General features: G+C 44.7%; 1 long non-coding RNA gene across 1 annotated transcript; it reads right to left on the reverse strand.

The window, feature by feature from the left end:
* Positions 1-4,799: 4,799 nt before the first annotated feature.
* On the reverse strand, positions 4,800-5,260 carry LOC141621267 (uncharacterized). The gene is made up of 3 exons (XR_012532179.1): positions 5,210-5,260; positions 4,974-5,126; positions 4,800-4,887 (listed from the first exon to the last, which is right to left on the reverse strand). It is a non-coding gene; the product is annotated as an uncharacterized LOC141621267 (long non-coding RNA).
* Positions 5,261-15,735: the final 10,475 nt, after the last annotated feature.

Here is a 15,735-nt window from a genome sequence, read left to right on the forward strand (position 1 = left end):
CATGGGGATTCATCACTGATCATCAACCAAGTTACAGGATCCTGGAAAATCCGAAGCGAAAGCCTCGCACCCTATCAAGCTAGGATAGACCAAGTGGCTCAATTCTTTGATCACGTAACCTACTTACACCTACCTCGAGAGGAAAATCAATTTACAGACGCTCTTGCGAAACTCGCATCTTTGATAAATATGCCAGACCACATGGTGGAAATGCCTTTGTGTATCGAATGACGGTCAGAGCCGGCTTATGTCCATCAAATCACCGATGAAGAAGAAATCGCACAGGAACCCTGGTTCCAAGCGATCCTGAATTTCAAGCTTAATGGTACCTATCCACCAGATATGGACAAGAGGGGACAACGTGCTATACGCCTATTAGCTTCCCAATACATTCTGATGCAAGGAGAATTATACAAAAGAACACCTCTTGGTGTAGTCCTACGTTGCCTCGATCATTCACAGGCACGAAAGGTGATGGAAGAAGTCCACGACGGAGAATGCGGTCCCCACATGAGTGGGCCCATGATGGCAAAGAAAATCACACGTTTGGGGTATTATTGGACCACAATGGAATCTGATTGCATCAAATACGTGAGACATTGCCACAATTGCCAAATCTTCGGGAATGTACAACATGTCCCTCCTTCGTTGCTATACACGATGACATCTCCTTGGCCATTCTCCGCATGGGGAATTGACATAATCGGGAAGATAACCCCAGCCGGAACAGGAGGTCACTGTTTCATTCTAGTAGCAATTGACTATTTCACCAAATGGGTCGAAGCGGCTTCCTACACTAGTCTTACGGCTAAAAATGTGGCAAAGTTCATACAAAACAACATCATCTGTCGATATGGTTGCCCACATGAGATCATCAGCGATAATGGGTCACACTTCCAAGCCGAAACCGAGCAATTGCTGGCCAAATATAAGATTAAGCATCACCACTCTTCGCCCTATAGACCACAGACTAACGGCGCGGTAGAAGCGGCAAACAAGAACGTTGTCACAATTCTCAAGAAAATGACTGACAACTATAGAGATTGGCCAAGCAAGATACCCTTTGCTTTATGGGGATATCGTACATCAGTTAGGACGCCCACTGGGGCTACTCCTTTCTATTTAACCTACGGCATGGAGGCCGTACAACCAGTCGAGCTAGAAATACCATCCTTGCGTATTCTACTCGAAAGCCAAATCCCTGAAGCCGATTGGAAGAGGGATAGATATGAAGAACTCATCCTCCTGGATGAACGTAGGCTACGCGCCTTACATAATGTCCAAACATATCAAGCACGTATCAAACGAGCTTTCAACAAAAGAGTTAGGCCAAGAAACATCAAAGAAGGAGACTTAGTACTCAAATCGGTTAGAGCTCTTTTACCTGTCGACCCAAGGGGAAAATTCAAACCTAATTGGGCCGGACCATATCTAGTCAAATCCATACTCCCAGGGGGTGCGGTTAGAATCACAGACCTAGATGGGAATGAGTTTTCAAACCCCACAAACCTTGACCAACTGAAACGATACTATGCCTAGATTAGGACAAACACGCGCCTCGCGTAAACCCATGTGTCGCTCTTGTGGCACTAAATAAACGGCCCCTGGCCAAGCTGAAATAAACTAAGTGTCACTATGCTCTTGCATTTTGACAAGATTGTCATCCTCATATCATCAAATAAACTAAATTCGCACCTTGAGAACAAGCAAAAGCTCATGCTTATTTTCTATGTTCATTACAAGCTCTTGCTTCGAACAATTATTCTTTTACATTTACTCGAACTACGCGCAAGGGTTTGATTTCGCTTTTTTTAAGTGAATACGTAGGCAATCCTTCACCGGATTCAACCCATCATACCTAAAATGTAAATAGAAGGACATTTGCATTGCATTTGAAATTCGACAAGAATAATAAAAGAAAATCACAGCGGTTTCATAACCATTTAATCTTTTTTATTCCACTCGCTTTCTAATAATAATAATACGATACATAATAAAAATAGAATAGGCTAGGATTCTAAAAATCCCTCCTTTTTATTACAACAATAATAATAATAATCAAATAATAAATAAGGACTCGGGCTATTCCTCCATCTTTCCCTTGCCCTTGTCATTCTTGTCATATTTCTTGTCACGACCTCGAGTCGGGCGCTCTTGCACCACTTCAGACCTAATCACCAACGGTCTTTCTCGAGGCCTGACTCTTCCATTCTTGCCAACCACCATTTCCGCAACAGGAGTAGTCTTTGATTTCTTTGAAGGACGAATGACCTGAAATCCAGCTTCTTCTTCTCCTTCTGTCAGATGCTTCTCCTTCTCTTTCTCTCCCTCGCGCACCTTGTAGTCAACAGGCTTGCGTTTCCTCAGTCTCTCGCGTTCTTCCGAAGTTGCAGCCTTTCTCCACCTCAGATAGGAATCCGACACCCACAAAGCATTGGCGGAGAAGCTCAAGAACCACATGTTCCTTTGGGCCCATTTGATAGCCCACTCTCTTCGGCTCTCGGTGGTAAGCGCTACAGCAATCTGCGGAACGGTATCAAGCCTCGGGATAGTCTGCTTCAGCCCAACTTGCCTCATCAATCTTTCCGGAAAGATGCATACCATGAACTCCAATCCCGGAATGCGCACGGACCTAGTGGGATCCAAAGAAGACACTCCAGTGACAGACTTGAGGTGCCACCACGGTACGACCCACCTAATCAACGGGCCATCATCATTCTTCAGCTTGTTCTTCCAATAGTCGCAGACCCGGGTGAAGTCCACCATATACAACCGCGTCCTCATCGCAATCATACGGGAATGATAGGAAAGTGCATGAACTGGGGGCTCGAGCAGTCGGAGCCGTTCCATAAGCCAAACCTACCAAAAGCAGGTATTAGACACCAAACAAAAAAAAAACGAAAAAAAAAAAAAAAAAAAAAAAAAAAAAACGAAAACGAAAAAAAAAAAAAAAAAAAGAAAAGAAAAAAACGAAAACGAAAAAAAAAAAAGGGTGTGTTTTACCTGTAGGATAACGGGACTCCCCAAAAATGGAAGATCGCGGTTGGATTTCCTATTATCCAAACCCAAGATAATCTCCCCTAAGCACAAGCAAGCTGGGCTCCTGCGCAGCTCCATTTGTTCGATAAGACCCAAAAGACGGGGATCGCCTCTCAAATCTTCATCAACGTGTCCATGGAAGACATACACATGAAGCAAACAAAAGCCAAATGCTCTCCTCCTAGCGACATAAGAGACAGTGGGGTCAGCCCTGTTGATGAACCGGTCTACAAGGTCCAGCATTCTCACGCCTTTCGGGGTAACTAAGCGATCCACCTCAAGTCTAGTCAATCCGAGCAAGTCTCTGAATTTGGTCTTATACCCTTGGGAAGTGGAAGGGATGGCAGGTAGATGCTCGGGGTCCCACCCACCAATAGCAGCAATTTCTTCCGGAAAAGGACAAATATCACCACCTGGGAACGCGAAAACATGACAATTTGGGTCCCAGTAGTCAAGGCAAGCATCCAAGAACGGTTTTACAACCTTAATGAGTTTCAAACTCAATAGAGACCCAAGGTTATGAGCACCCATGTCGTGCTTCTCAACATTCGAGAATTCATTAGTCCATTCCTTCAAGCGGATCTCCAAAGTATTCATGCTGACAATTTTCTCTTGAAAATTTATCTTGGGAGTTTTTATATGGATTAACGGAGAAGAGACGGAAGAATTATATGATTTAAAGCTTCGTCGACGCTTCTATTTATACTAATTGCTGTTTCCAAAAATCCGCCAGAAGAGACAAGCTTGGGAACAGGCGCAGCTCCTGCTGCGCCTATTCAAAGGGACGCAGCTCATGCTGCGCCTCTTCCCCAGACTCACTTTCTGCGATTTCCGCGTTTGGATCTTTCCTAATTCTATAACGAATAATTTCCTATTCCTACGGGATTTTATTTTGGTAAATACGAGCAGTTTACCATGTTTCAAATTTCCTAAATTCGCGGGCACGCATTTCGAGGCGACGTCGACACCTTCGCCATTTTCATCGCACTTAATTCTTGTTATTTTAATTCATTTATTTATTCTTAGGAAATAAATTTCATTTTTTATTTTTTAGGAAGTAAATTTCTTTTTTTAGGGAATAATTTTCTTTTGTTTTCATTTCAACATTTTCATTTCTACACTTGTAGATTTCTCTTTTTTCTTTTTTTAGGGGGTAACCCTCCCTACCGTCCGGTCATTTCCGACAAAATTTTTGCATTTTTGCACTTTTGTCCTTTTGAGTCTCATTTTTGCGCTAATTAAGACCATATGTGTATAAAATGTATGTTTTGGTGAGATTTCCATGTAAATTTCGGCAGCATGACGGCGTAAACCGTTGTCTACCAAACCTGTTCAAGAACTAACCTGCAGGTACAAGCAACACAACCCAGCAGCAAAGGCACTCAGGCCATCATATATACAAATGTACAAGCAAACTGGGGGCTCGCGCCCCGAATCAAGTCCAAAGTCCAGGCAAACTGGGGGCTTGCGCCCCAAACAAGTCCAAAAATGTTCAAAATCAGATGTACAAGTCTACAAAGCTACGCAGAACTACTGCTGGGCACCCTCCAACTCAGCAACCCTCGCCGTAAGAGCAGCGATCCCGGCGTCCCGAAACTCGAGCTCCCTCGACAAGCGAGTCGTCTCCTCCCGAGACTGGGTCAACTCTCGCTCCAGCTCACGACCAGCCTGTAGACAGAAATAAATTGGCTCATGTCAATCAATTCAAACAAAACTGAAAATCAAAAATCAAAAGAAATCAAATGAGGTTCATACCTGATGACCTCGACCACCGACGAGTGCCTCGATGGCGGTAGCTCGTAGCCGGTTGGCCACCCTCCATAGTGCCACGAACCGAGATGGCGCGACCTACATGTCAAAAGAAATTCTCAGTAAAGTGAACAAATTCAATCAAATGTGTTCTTACACGAAGGGTATATAAGCTGGAGGCTCACCCTCCGAATCAGATGCTGCCAGTCGTCTAGGCCAGCATCCGTCACAGCTACGTCAAAGTCACGCAACTCGGAGATCGTCGTCCTCCCAGTCGCGTCAGTGTACTCAAGGGTCTCGGGGTACACTGGGGGCTCGATGCCCGCCGCCTCGACCTCCTGCAAAGACAAATAGCTCTCATTAATCGACGATCTTTCATCGTAATTCCCGAAATCAAATCAAGAAAATAAAAGATACTCACCACTACTGGCCAGTACGCCAACCTCCCGTAAAGGAACGCTGAGTAGTCCTCGTCAGGCAGAAGAAGGTCGTCGCCACTGGCACCAGCCAAGTCCGCCTCCCTCTCAGCCTCAGTAGGCTCCCTGAACATCGTCCTCGGAGGGTCAATGGGAACCGTCAACGCGCCCCGAGAGCACTGACGAGCCAAGCGCTCGCCCAGATACCACACAGGACCCATCGACGTCCACAACAGCAGCCGACTCGGGCTCCTAGGTCGAAGGACCTCAGCGACAAAAGGAGGCGCTCTAGCGTACTCCGCCCAAGGTCTGGGCACCCACTACGACAAGATAAGGCAAAGATCATTCCTATGATCAATTAAAAGCAAAAGTACAAGAAATATAAATACGAGTGGGATACTCACATTTGCTCGGTGAAGGGCGTTCACATCCCCCGGTAGACATTGTGAGAAGAGCGCTTGCTCTTCGTCCAAGACATCACCCAATCCTCACCACGGGATAGGCCTTCTCCGGGCTCTGTCCTCTTCGGCGCGAGACTCGGGAAGTAAGAGTACACCTGTGCCTATAAAATGAATAATCAATAACGATCTTTCGTGATTCAATAAAGAAAGGAATTTACTAAGGAAGGTTCATACCTCCAACGGTAGTCCAGGTCCGTCAGCGCCAGGAGAAGTCCCCTTCTCCATCAACTCCGGACGAACCATGGCCCTCATGAAGCGGATGAGGACCGCAAAACCAGCAGTGACCAGTCCCGGCGTCCTAGGGAACTCAGTCGAAAGAAAGGGAAGAAGCTTCGTCGATAGCCTCTCGCCCTTGTCTCCGAGGTAAATCGAAGACAAGAACCACCAAAGCCACGGGCGAACCCTCCGCTCGGTTTGTGAGGGGAGGAGAGATCTCCCTCCCATCGATCGTCACCAGACTCCGGGGTCTTCCCGCAAAGTAGTCTCGGACGAGAGTGCGGGTACCAAACCCAAGATCTGTGAGCCTTCGGCGATAAGTTCCAGCCGATCAACCTCCTCGCCTCGGCCGAATCCGCCCTCATGGCAGTCTCCGGCCACACCATCTCCTCGGTCCCACACGACAGACCAGAAATCATGCCGTAATCCTCTAAAGTAACTCCCACCTCACCGAAAGGCAGGTGAAACGTGGAAGTCGTATCCCAGAATCGATCCAAGAAAGCACGGACCAGGCTAAGGTTAGCCCGCAACTTCCTCTTCACGATATCCCTCCAAACCTGAACCAGAGGACCAAACGCTCCGCGCTCGATCATGGCCCTCTCCTCCGCCGACAGCCGCTCGTAATGCTCCATCGCTGTCGTGTAACCCGAGAACGACCTGATGTTCCCGGCCTCCTATTATGATTTGAAACAAAGCTATCTTTAGTTTTGAATGAAATTTGCAAGAAGTTTGGACAAAAAGAATGAAAGAGAATAGGTAATGAGTAGTGAATTCTTATTTACCAAGCTCTTCACCGTCTGTAGGACGGGTGACCCTCTGCAGCCCACACGAGGTGCCTACTCTCCCAGGTCTCAGCCCAGCAGGAGCTCCCCTCAGCTGACGACCTCCTCGCCTCACGTTGGCCCGTCCCGGGGCCTCCTCCTCCTCCTCCTCGACGGCCTCCTCCTCGTGAGCCTCGTCTCCAGTAGCCATCACCGCAGCGGTGAAGGCCTGCTCTAAAGCCTCCTCAACCGTAACGACGTCTATCTCCATGGGAGTCCTCCCAGAAGTAGAAGCCTCATCACCTGCAACATTAAAGTAAATTTAGGCCGCGTCACATGACGACAAGCCTTTGTTAAGGAGTTTCGAGCCTCCGAGCCGAAAACGCCCTTTCTGTGCCATCTTTGGCCATATTCCCACCAACCCAATCACTCATGTGACAAATTGGGTCAAGTCAAGTCCAAGTCAAAGCCTAGTTCCGGGTTCAAGCCGAAAATTCGGCAGCATTTCGTTATAACGGCGATTATGCCCTAGAAAGGTGCCCCGAAAAAAAGTTGTCACAAACCAAAATTTCGAGATGGCAGGAAGTTTACCCATCATCCAAGGATCTCAAATATCAAATTTCATCGCCAATGGGCATTCCTAAGGCTATTTTCGAAGCAATTTACGGTTCAGCTGTGAAACCGTCTCAAAATTCGCTCAAGGGGTCAAAACTCGATGAAAATTCAAAACGAATACATGGTTATGTTCCTAACATTGCCTACTATCCATTTCTAGCATCAATTTGGCAAAGCAAATCCATTTGGGGGAAAAGCCCCAAATTTTCGATCAAAAGGGCCGAAAACCCTAATTCTCACGGCTCAAAATTCGACAAATGCAGATGATTAATGCAAGATTAAGACATATACCTCGATTAGTCATGTTTAATGCAAGCTTTTGAATCCAACCTCGACGGAAATGGTGAAGATTTGAGAGAGAAATTGAAGGAATTGAGTTTCGAAATAATGAATTATAATCCTTCTGATTTCGCGTTTTTACGCGGAAATAGCCAATTTGGGGAAAAGACGCAGCAGGCGCTGCGCCTCTTCCAAGAGACGCAGCTCTTGCTGCGCCTCTTCCTTGTGTTCCCTCCATACGAATTTTCAAAAATTCGTTATGAGTTCGTTATTTGTGGGCCCATCTTTGGTGCGCCTCTTCTTCAACGCTATTATATTCTTTTGGTCCGTTTCGGCGATTTTCTTTCGTTCCGGCCCGCGTTTTATCCAGCGCGACAGTATTTTGCGGTATTGTCCAAGATCATTTTATCCCGCGCAGCATATTTTGATATTGCTCAAGATCATTACGTCCCCAAGCGCAGAGTATTTTTGCGATCTTCTGCTCACCTGCATTTCTTTCACGACGATCAAGATGTTCCTAGTCGTCCGTCCCCATGTGATAGTATTTTAAAAGATTGCTCACTCAAGATTTCTTCCGCGACGATCCGGATGTTCCTAGTCGTCAAGTAAATATTCCCCAAACAAGAGTTTGTTTGAGACCGACGCAAGCGCGATTCAACCTCAAGTTTTGCCGAGTTCGCTTGAGACCGACGCAGCGGATTCCCCAGTTTCTACCGACGTCCTGCCGCTTTCAATATTTCTTGTTTCCCCGCGAAGTTCGATTAAGTCTCGGTATGATCCTCCTTATGGTGGCGAGCTTCCTTACGTAGTCTAATGGACTTTAAACGACCCTCCCCGGAAGTCGACGGACTCTAAAATGTTCCCGACGACGGGTCCTTGGCTCAGACCCCTTGAGCCGCCTCGCGTCGCCATAGTCGTCAGGTTGTAATCTTCGATTGACCTGATGGCTATACTTTGACTTTCGCCTTGTCCAAGCCTCGGTCAAAGTGGGGCTCAGAGACACCTCGTTTCGCACCTCCCGCAAACCACCCGGTGATGATTGGGCCGCATGTTTGATTCGTGGAACGATTTGTGACAATTCGTAAGATTATCGTCAAGTGTTTGCTCAAATATTCGACCTCTTAGTTGTCATCTACGCCCCGATACGGTCGTTTTGGCAGTAATTAGAGTACATTCGAGTCCGGTCAAAAACCGTCTCCATTTTTCGATAATCTGTTAAATCCCGAGTCGAATATTTCGGAATGTTAGGATATTTCTATTCCATATTTCATAAATTTTATCTTTTGGCAAATAATATCCCGTAATATTCACAAGATAATCGAATTATTTCCGTCCTACCATAACTCAAACGCGGAAATCTTTCTTCAGCAGGAGGAAACCTCCTGGGAATAGACGCAACGGCCAGTCTTTGCGCCTCTTCCAAGAGACGCAGCGGTGGGCTGCGCGCCTCTTCCCAGGCCCTTCTTTGCATGATTTACGTATCTTTTTTATATCTTTCCGAGATTCACTTCCAAAGAGTCTCCGAAACCCTATTCCTCCGCGTGATTAGTATAAATAGGAGCTTTCGTTCCTCATATTTCTCACGCGAGTGTCCGCCCTTCTCTTCTCCCTTTGCATTCTAGACTTCGTTCTTACTTATTGGCGCCTACGTGCTTGGACTTCCGACCACGTAAGCTTGGATCTTTCCGGGTACCAGCCTTTCCATTGCATGACCGACCAATTTGACCAACTACACTCAATCAATCTTAATTAATCAATCGTTTTCCTCTTACGAGGGCACTCTCTTTGCATTCGCGTCGAGCATTCACTAGTCGATTCTTAGTTCATCTCGTTCCGTCAACATGTAAGTCTGAGGGTGTAACAATTCTCTTTATTTATTGTATTTTTTGTACTTAATCGTATCACTCATGTAAGATTTATGTCGAAAACACCGTTAAAATCGATTTCTAAAACCCTTTGTTAAAACCTTTTTTTTGCGGATTTCCGTGAGAGGACGTCGAGAAAAGACGCAGCAATCGCTGCGCGCCTATTCGAAGAAGCGCATTCTCCGCGCCTCTTCGTGAGGGCCGCCGCAGATTCTCGCTTCTTTTCTTCTTCCTCGTCCTCTGTAATTCGTCTTTGTTTATTTGTTTTTCACTTGTTTTCTTAAATTCTTCGTTCATCATCATTAATATTCACATGTATATTGTATCACATAATTCCTTCATCATTAACATGTCTTAATTATTCAAATCCGACTTAAATCCCTTATAATCCAATATTCGCGGGTTTTCGTCATTAAATTCAATTCCGGGTTGTAGAGATTCAATTTGTTCATATTGGGTTTATGGAATTCGTCTTTGATATAGTTTGCATCTGTTTATTCACATGTTCATTGTATATTCGTCATATATCGTCATATCTAACCTAGTTAATTTATTTCAATAGAGGACTCATTCATTAACATCGCTCCTTCTCGTAAATAATCCGTTTAATTCCGTCTCATCCATGTTTGTTGCTTTTATGACCATCATTCACATGTAATTAATCCATTAAATCACTTTCATCCGAGTCGAATAATTTTAATCATTAAAATCATCAATTAACATTAACGATTTGCAGTTCCGGCTTCACAGCCAGAACTCACCCTTGGAACAGACGCAGCAACTGCTGCGCCTCTTCCAGAGGGCGCAGCTCTGCTGCGCCTCTTCCAGGATGAGTTCTGTCCCTGAACTCCGTTTCTGCCTTGACCTAGTTTGTTTAGTTTACGTATTAACTAACTATTATCCGTAATATCACCTAATTCCTGTTCGTTAGTTTCTTTTATTCCTTTTTCTTCAAATTATCCGTTTTAAAGGTATTTTCGACATAAATCGCCTATCCCGATGTAATTGATGTAATTTTCATTATTGTAATTTTCTTTATTGTATTTATCATTATTCCTTATGCCATTTGTATGCTTTCACATGTAAATGAGCATTAACTCCTACTTCGACCCAATTGTATGCTAATTACGTGTCAACCGACTTAGTATTATTTCTCACATGCTAGGATTAAAACTTGGATGTTGCATTGCATGCATATAACCGACGATATATCAAGTACGAATAACTTCCCTAATCATTAGTAGAGGCCGCTATCGAGGCGGGCGGGATTAGGTGTTCGATCAAAAGAGCTTCCTAATATGTACCCTCACCCCTTACTCCAGATCTCCGTGAGCACCCGTGTTCATTGGCATCCACGAGAGTCATTCTAGACATAGAATGCTAAGGGTAACGATTGCTTAGTGTTCATGTCACTACTTTGTGTCTTGACATGACACGAGGTATTCGAACGGTTCCAATTTCCCATAAAAATTGGTGGCGACTCCATACAAAATGCAAACGCTTGTTCCCCGTTTCTCACCAAGCGCCCCCGTGGGCGGCCCGCTGTCCACAAAGGTGAATATATGTAAGATAGAAAGAATTCATTTTGTTAGTGACACTCACCTAACTACGACCTATAAGAACATGCCTGCACTATAATATGAAAGTAATCTCTACAACCGTACATATGCATTCCAACCGAACAAATGACCATGACACATGCCGAGGTATATATGGGATATGTGAGGTAATGGGCAGGAAAGGCAAAACATTTATGGGAATGTGGGGGTACAGGTGATCAAGCTAGTACCAAAACAAAGCCATATGACAACATCCTTCTTCTTGCTCAAAATTCAATCGATACGGTGCTATAGCAAGCACAAAACTCACAATCTCCGTAATAAATCAACTCCCCATAATATATAAATGAAACATGGGAGCAAAAATCGCCATCTAATAAAGACTTGAATCATGCGAAATTGATTTCTTTTCTTTCTCGGGCTTCGGTCGATCGACCAAGTAGGGCGGTCGATCGACCGGCTTAAACAGTACAGCACTCTCTTTTTTTTCTTCGATTCATTTTTCTTTCTTTTTTTTTTCTTTCTTTCCTTCCTTTCATCTTCCCAACAACATCTCAAACATGAGCATATGCTACCAAAAACAAAGTAACAATCCCAGAACGTAAACTACTAGCTTGACAAGGGCAGGCTAAATGTAGGATGTAGTAATGGGACAAAAAGGCTGTTTTTTGGCGGTGTGGGGCTTATGAGTAAAATGAATAAAGGGAAACCTCTACCACATGTGTCAACTAACTACAAACCGAATGCATACAGGTATTAAGCAGATTAAGTTCATATTTGTGCATATTAATGTAACATGTCTCATAAGGAGTAACTACTCACAATCAAGATAAACTGGTCATGAATGACACCAGTTATAGGCTCTAAAACTCAGAAATATAAGTAGTTTGCCAAAAATCAAAGTCAAGTTTAAGGTCCAGCAAAATAATTTAACGAAAACTCGTAGATATGCATATGTGATTCTACTAATAACATGTCGATTTATCAAGGCTTAGGCAAAACAGATGCAAATGTAATGTCATCATTGAAATACTACCGTTCCGACTCAACCTATATGCTAAAATAAACGTGCATTTTTTTGGAATTTGTTCAAATTTTTCAATTTTTTTGAATTTTTGTATATATGAGAAATGAAATAAACAAATGCAAATTGAAATGTAAACGTGAATGCAAGCAAATGATATGCGACGCAAAACCCTTCCCCAAACCAAATCGCACAATGTCCCCGTTGTGCAAAATCATGTAATGAAGAAAAGGAAGACGGGAATTTGCGAGAAAAATAACGAAATAAGACGTAAAGTAAGACTCGGAAACTCACAAGACTTTAAGCTCAGCAAAAGGAAACCTCCCCAAACCAGCGTGAGCTAGGAGGTTTCAGTAGCCAGCAGTGCTACCAATAAGTACCTGAAAAGACAAAAGAACCACGCATAAGTCTGAGAAAACAATTTTTGAAGCGGTATAATGTGCATAAGATGAAGAAATTGAAGAAAACAGAATTATGTCGGAAAATAAAGAGAAGGAAAGACTCCCTCAATTCCGCAAAACGACCAAACACAGCAGGGGAAAGGTCGTGAACAGGTACAACAGCAGGCAACGGTCGATCGACCATCTCACCCAGTCGATCGACCAGGTGAACAGGATTAGAAGCTCCTGGAACTGTGCAGCTCAATCGATCGACCATAAGGGTCAGTCGATCGGCTGGAAATACTGCTGTAACTTTCTGATTTCTCAATTAGCTCGAGAATATGAGCTAATAAGGTCTAAAAACCTGCAAATGCACAATAATACGCGCCCAAAATTGCGCAAAACCCAAAGTAACCATCTAAAGTGTTTAAAATCCTAAGCAAACGTAAACGGCGAAGTTTCGCGCACACAAAACAATAAATAAAAAGGTTCAACGAAAACAAATAAAATGTATAGTTTGTGAAAAAGTCTCAATCAACTAGTAGTTGATCAAGAACGGCCATGGAATGGCCCACTTGACTAGCTTCTGGCTACAAGAGGTAGCCTCAACAGTGCTCATCTTCTCAGCGGCACTCTTCTCAACTTCATCAACCGACAAGCTCAACGGATCAACATGTCGGACATCTTCCCACTCAATGACCTCCTCTGACCCGTCGGAATCTAGATCAGACTCCGTTGCTTTGACTGGCTCATCTTCGGGCTCCTCATCAGTGCCATAGCTAAGGCATCCTAGACCACCTCTTTGAACAATTGCCTCCTTCACAGCTGGAGCAACATGTGGCTCTTCCTTCCCCAAACCAGCTCCTGCAATATCTAAAACAGTAGAATCTTCCTCCACTTTGCTCCCAATCTGGGGCGGAGGTGTCACAACAGGAGTAGGAATAGAGACAGGCATATCAGGAAGTATAAAATAAGATTTCTTTTCAGAAACCGTATTGCAAGTGACAGGCCACATGGGGTCTTTCTTCCTAGCTGTATGGGCAAAGACAATGGAGTGCTTGCCTACCTTAAAGGTCAAAGTACCCAAACCAACATCAATAACTGCACCAGCAGTGTGCAGGAATGGTCTACCCAAAATGATAGGAATGTGGGCATCTTCGGGCATATCTAGCACCATGAAGTCAACAGGGAAGAAAAACTTCCCTATTTGCACGGGGATGTCCTCTAAGACTCATATTGGCTGGACCGCAGAGCGATCAGCCATCTGTACTTTCATGTTGGTCACTGCAAACCTAGTCAATTTGAGCTTCCTAGCAAGATTCAAGGGCATTACACTAATACTGGCTCTAGGTCACATAAGGCTTTCTCTATAGGAAAGGTGCCAATATTACATGGGACTGAGAAACTACCCGGGTCTTCTAGCTTAAGGGGTGCAGTGTGGGTCAAATAAGAACATGACTCCTCAGTGAGTGCGACAGTGTGCACAGTTTCAAGTGACTTCTTTTTAGACAAGAGTTGTTTCATGAATTTTGTGTAAGCAGGCACTTGATTGACTAATTCAAGGAAAGGAACTTGCACATTTAAACTACGAATAACCTTTTCAAACTTATTAAATGATACCTGTTCCTTTGTCGGCACCAATCTCTCCGGATAGGGGGCTGAAAGTAGCAACTTTGCCCTCTCCTCTAAATCTCCCATGCCGGCATCGGTGGATTTAGGCTGAAAATCCACCACCTTCTCCTTGTTGTAGCTTGACCCTTCTTCAGACCGTCTCAAATGTGAACCATTAATCGACAAAGGATCGTGAACCGAACGGACCCATCAGCGATTGGAGTCTCCCTCAATATTTTCGGGGCAGCATTCCGAAACAAGTGATCCCTCAGGTTATCGGGCATTGGAGGACGAAAAGAATCACCTTCAACAGCAATCTCAGTCGATCGACTAGGTTGGTCAGTCGATCGACTGACTTGTACAGGACCAGAAGCTACTGTTTGTCGCACTTCAGTCGATCGACCGGGTATGTCAATCGATCAACTGACATACCTGCTGATCGTCTTTTTCTTGCTTTTGTTCGTTCTAGCTTTCTTCTGACTCGGTTGCGCCTCATCTTTTTCAGGGGCATCCTCTATCATAGCAGGCCCATCAAGGGTAGACCCACTCCTCAAAGTGATAGCATTAAGGGTCTCTTTTTGCTCCGTCTGAGTCGGTAAGTGTCCCGGAGCTCGAGTTGTGTTCTTGCTAGCCAATTGGGCAATTTGGCTCTCCAACATCTTCATCCCGGCCTCTTTAGACTGGGATTCCTTCAACAACAAATTCTTCAACTCATTGAAATCAGAACCTTGGGCTTGTTGTTGCTGTTGTGGGACATACGGAGGCTTTTGGTACTTTTGTTGCTTATGAGGGGGTACATAGTTCTGCTGCTGCTCCTGCTGTGGAGGTTGAGTCGGATTCAGGACATTTTGGCTACTCCACCTCAGATTGGGGTGGACATTTGGCTCATAATAAGTATTTGTCTGCCTATAATGTTGAAAGGCAGCGCAAGACTCGAAGGGACTAGGACAATTGTCTGAAACATGTCCCTCAGCTCCACATCTTTTACAGACGAAAGGACCGTCTGAAACAACATTTACATGGTAAATCCCTCCTTTGGAAGCTCCTCCCAACTCGTACTTGTCAAATATCCCCGTGAGAGCTTCTAATGCAGCTACAGAAGGAGATTCAGCTGCTCTCCTTTGATTTACCCGGGAATTCCCATACTCAGCTTCATGGGTGGCCAAGTCATCAATGATCTTCCACCCCTTAGTCTCCCCTGTATTCTCCTGGAATCGGCCATTAGCCGTCGCGTCCAGGATAGCCCTCTGATCGTCATAGAGCCCATTGTAGGACTGATTGCATAGGCTCCACTTCTCAAACCCATGATGCGGAATGGTTCGCACCAGTTTCTTGAAACGGACCCATGCCTCATGAAAGTTCTCATCAGGCCCCTGTTTAAAGCTCGTGATTTGAGCTCTAATAGCATTCGTCTTCGAGGCAGAAAAGTACTTCTTGTAGAATGCCAAGGCCAAAGAATTCTAGTCGGTGATCCCATTAGCAGCTCGGTCCAGATCTCTGTACCACTCCCTTGCAGCATCGCGGAGTGAGAATATAAACATAGTCTCCTTTATCTGGTCCTGGGTCACACCGGTCGGCGGGGGTATAGAGCAGCAACAATCAATGAATATCTCCATATGCTTGGCTGCATCTTCATTTGCAGCTCCCCCGAATTGGTTCCTCTCAACCAAGTTGATATAAGCAGGCTTCGGTTCGAATTTTCTATCAGCTCCCGATAATTCGAACCCCTTGTATAGATTTGCAGCTGTCGGCTCAGAGTG

This window comes from Silene latifolia, chromosome X (assembly GCF_048544455.1).
Source record: "Silene latifolia isolate original U9 population chromosome X, ASM4854445v1, whole genome shotgun sequence".
NCBI lineage: Eukaryota > Viridiplantae > Streptophyta > Magnoliopsida > Caryophyllales > Caryophyllaceae > Silene > Silene latifolia.